We start from the raw sequence: 4,435 nt of genomic DNA on the forward strand, positions 1-4,435 counted from the left end.
CTCTCTCTCTCTCTCTCTCTCTCTCTCTCTCACACTTACTCTTTCTCTCTTTCGTTTTGTACGCGGGAGAAACGAGCAGGAGTCTTGCGCAAAGTTTGAAACCGTATATGAAAAAGATAGCCCGGTCTGCGATAAGATAGGCCGATTAATAATAGGACGTCGCTGCACCGCGCGGTTTATCACGACATGCGAGATGCAGACTTTAGGTACAAACGGTTGCCGACGTGTGCAATATTGCCGATTATGTGAAAATAATCGGGCAACTGTTGAAAATTTTATGAAATGATAAAAAAAAATTATTTACAGATTTTAAGATGCTTACTAGCATCAAATTATTAATAAATTGCTTGTCAATTTAAGTTATAATATTATTCTAGTTCTGTTACAATTACATTTGAAGATTAAAAATTAAATACAAATTATAAAAGCTGGCTTTATGAATAAATCAAATTATTACGTAAAAAGAGCATAAAAGCCTGATTGAAAAACGCTGATTCTTTTGCGAAAAATTATTCAAATATAATTTAAATACACAAATTAAAAATTAAATTCGACGCACAGTTTGCAGGATTGGATACGTAACATATAAATGCATACTGAATTATTTAAGCACTAAAGCTTAACCGTTTAGGGCCTTTATTCACATTACGGTTTGAAAGATATTTTGTTTAAAAAAAAAGTTTCTCTTGTAGATCATCAGATATCAAAGAAGCAATGATAATCAATTCCTTGAATTAAATAACATTTCGTTAGTTTTAATTTTCATGAGTGTCAAAATGTAAATTAATGTATTTCTATGGTTAGTTTTAAAATAAACATCCATATTAATATGTGCATTTAATAAATAATAAACAAATTTGAGTTAAATTTAATACATTTTTTTTCAGTTAATTGTTTCAATTAAATTAATGACATATTGAATAGAAGCAATGATCCATTGATGATTTAGAGAAATTATTAAAAATATAACTAAAATTAGGTATAATTTAACATTACGAATTTAACAGTGTAGAAAGTGAAAGAGAAATATAATTTTCGATTATAAGCGACAATTTTGCGCAACGATATCTAAAATATGTAGGGTTCTAAATTATATTATTATAAATATCGCTACTATTATTTAACCCTTTTACTACCAACGTTATCATACGTTATATCACCACGAAAATCCGTAATGCTATTACGCTCTCAAATTTACTAAGATTACATGAAATTTATCTGATTTGTGACGTGTATTTTTCCACAAACGCACCTTAATCGAGGTTAATCGCGCACTGCGAGACGAGTAGGTATAACGGCATCGATATTGCATGCGGTTACATACCGCGGGCATTCGATAGCGTCACGACGGAATCGTATATTGCTCGACTGATCGTTCCGTTTCGCCATCTGGGTTCATGACTCTCACGTGACAATAACGTCGTTGTCGTGACTGCGATTTAGTCAGAAAGTACGATCGTCGAACGTGCCTCGGACGTCTTTCTAGTGCGCGATGCATGCGAAGCGAGCGAGAGCCTGCGAGCTTGGCTGCGATTCGACTCGTCTCACCCTCTTCTATAACGGATCGATGGCGCCGTCTTCTATAAATTAAATTCGATGCATCGAATCTCCCTCTTACTCTTTACTTACTCGCTTCCGATTCATTTCCCATTTCTCGTAAGATTTTTCGTCGCGACGAAATGACTGTCCGAACGGAGCGTCGGATGATGCTGAAATTTTACAACGCGGCGACGAGCTGTATATATTAGATTGTCTCTTATTCAAAGTGTCACGGCCGCGATGCGCTGCACTTAAGAAGCGAGACCGGAGCGGAGCGACTGGTCCCGCGCGTGAGTGGTTCCAGCAAATAAATTGGAGAGAGAATTTATGCATTGAGTTATAAGAGAGAATTTTTCTCGATGCAAACTGACTGCACGCAGTTAGCGCATATACATAAATTATCAAATATACTTATCAGTTAAATAATAATGAAAGAAAAAGCGAATATTCGGAACAGTTTGCACGATTTTTTTTAGACGACAGTTATCCGAACCAGGAAGTAAATATATACAAGGTCAATAAATATTTACACATTAATTTTTAGATATTTTTAAACTTTATTATAACTTAGATTTATAATTGCTCAGTTTCGAAATTAATAATTTTTTTCTTATATTTTTTAATGTTTTGATATTCGTTCATGTAAAGAAACAGTTAATTCTGTCTTACATTTCCTTGCTGAAATATTGAATAAGAAAACATATATTTGTATTTTTGAAATAAATGTACTCGGTAGGCCAGTGTATAAAATTATACATTAACTCCGAAAAATTGTTCTCCGATTTTAGTGGACCATTAGGATTTTATTTTAAAGTCGTATGAAATGCGATATACTTCTATAACTTTGACTAACAGTTTAAAAGCAGCTCCATTCCTTCGTAATTAAATTCTTCTTGCATAATTCTATTCAATTAGATGACCGTGTTGGAAGATTCGATGATTTAAATCATGACTGGAGAGTAACCCGCTGCGGAATACAATTTTGCATTATTAATACGCGCAGTGACTTTTCCGTTCTCCCTGTCTTCATCACAAACGTCCACGAATCTGCATTTTTCATGAAGCCACTTGGTAGATCGCGAATTCTAAGAGTCACGAGCGCGACGCGGAAAACATTGTAGGCGACATACAAATTGCGGAGCCAGCCGGTGTTGCGTCCGTGACTGGACGGTATAATTCGTAGACAGTACGTGTTACCGATCAAGATAATTTTGATTGGAGCAAACGCCGTCGCACGCGGGACAAGTTTCTTTCCGTTTTTTTGCGTTGCGATTGGACGTATCGCGCGCGTCTTACGCGATGATCTTCAAAAAATGATGAATCCCTGCATGATGACGAGGCCGCGCGCATGCCATGCGCGTGAATAACGTCAGCGTTCGTTACGCAATATCAGTCGCAACATTTCGCGAGGGTCAAATTCGCGGAGCTCCGTGAAGTGAAGTTTTTCACAGGATGCTAATTAGAAGTCTCGCTTAATTGCTTTTCAGTTTTAATTGTAAGAAAAATATAGTTATTTGTGTCTATAATACATCGATTTGTCGTAACAAAATTCGATTCTTTATTTATAACGAATAAATTTTTTTCAAATAAAAGAAACGTATATGTATATGTAATACGCAGTAAGGAATTAGATTAATTATTAATTTGAATACATACTTGTTTCGAATGTGACGAATATAAGGTGGTGTGGAAATGTTTCGCAGAATCAGCATTAAAATTCGAGTTTGCAAATTCAGCTAAAATGGAAATGACTTAGAAATGAGTTCTCGTCAGCGAAAATTGATCCGATGACATGATCTGCCGCAACTTAAAATTTTCAAGATCTCGTTATGTCTGGAATTAAAATATTCCGAAAATAAAATTAACCAAAAAGTGGAATTATTATCTATCCAATCAAAGAATTATTCGTGGAAAATAATTTAATTTTCAATTAATATCGAAAGAGAATATTAATGTTTAAATTGGTCACAGAATAACTAAATACAACAATTTCACGTGTTATCATTCTCTATTTTGTACAATGCAAAATAAAAGTCTTTATTACATTTATTAATATCTTTTAGTATATAAATATACATAATTTCATCGCATTATCAATTATGTCAAAAAATTTTCAATTAGTTCTTAATCAAAAGGGTAAATTTTAAGAATCAATTTCTCAAAGGCCATGTTTTCAATTATATTTCTTTTGCGTCGCGGAATTTGGAAAACGTAAGATGTAAAATGTCTCTCTCGCAGGGAGATACTTTTATTCAAAACGAGTTCTCGAAGGCACAAGCGCGTCAGAAGAGTTGGCAAGCGCTCGCGGCGCGGCGAAGGACAATCAATAGAGGCTCGCATGTAAGAATGCATTAAACCGATCTACGAGCGTAAGACAAAGCGGCCATGTGACTGGAACAGGTTCCGGGGAGCCGAATGCGCGCGCGCGTGTGTGCATCCATGACTCCGAGCTCTACGAAATGAGCCGAGCGTTCGCTCTAAAGATAGAAGTTGATGTGTCTTCGGTTAACGCAACACGTAGCCTTTAAATCAGAGTGCGAGCGCGAAACAAAGACAAATGGCGCCGCGATCGAGCGCGAGAGAATTCGCGAACGACCATTTGATAAGCACCACATCGCGAATGCATGGCTATTATCGCGCAATGCCATATCCGTCCGCCGAGAATACTGAACTTTCTGAAGCACTCTGGCTCATATTTCGGCTCATATTTACTTGCAAATTGACTCGAATCGATCAGGTTATAATTAACGCATTTATTTTGTTTCTGTAAATAATGACGTTTCAAGAATAGCCTAAGCTGACAAATTACGAATACAAATTTTACAAATTCACGCGCGCGCGTGCGCACACACACACACACACACACACACACACACACACACACACACATANAACA

This window comes from Atta cephalotes (genome assembly GCF_000143395.1).
Source record: "Atta cephalotes unplaced genomic scaffold scaffold00001, whole genome shotgun sequence".
NCBI classification, from domain to species: domain Eukaryota; kingdom Metazoa; phylum Arthropoda; class Insecta; order Hymenoptera; family Formicidae; genus Atta; species Atta cephalotes.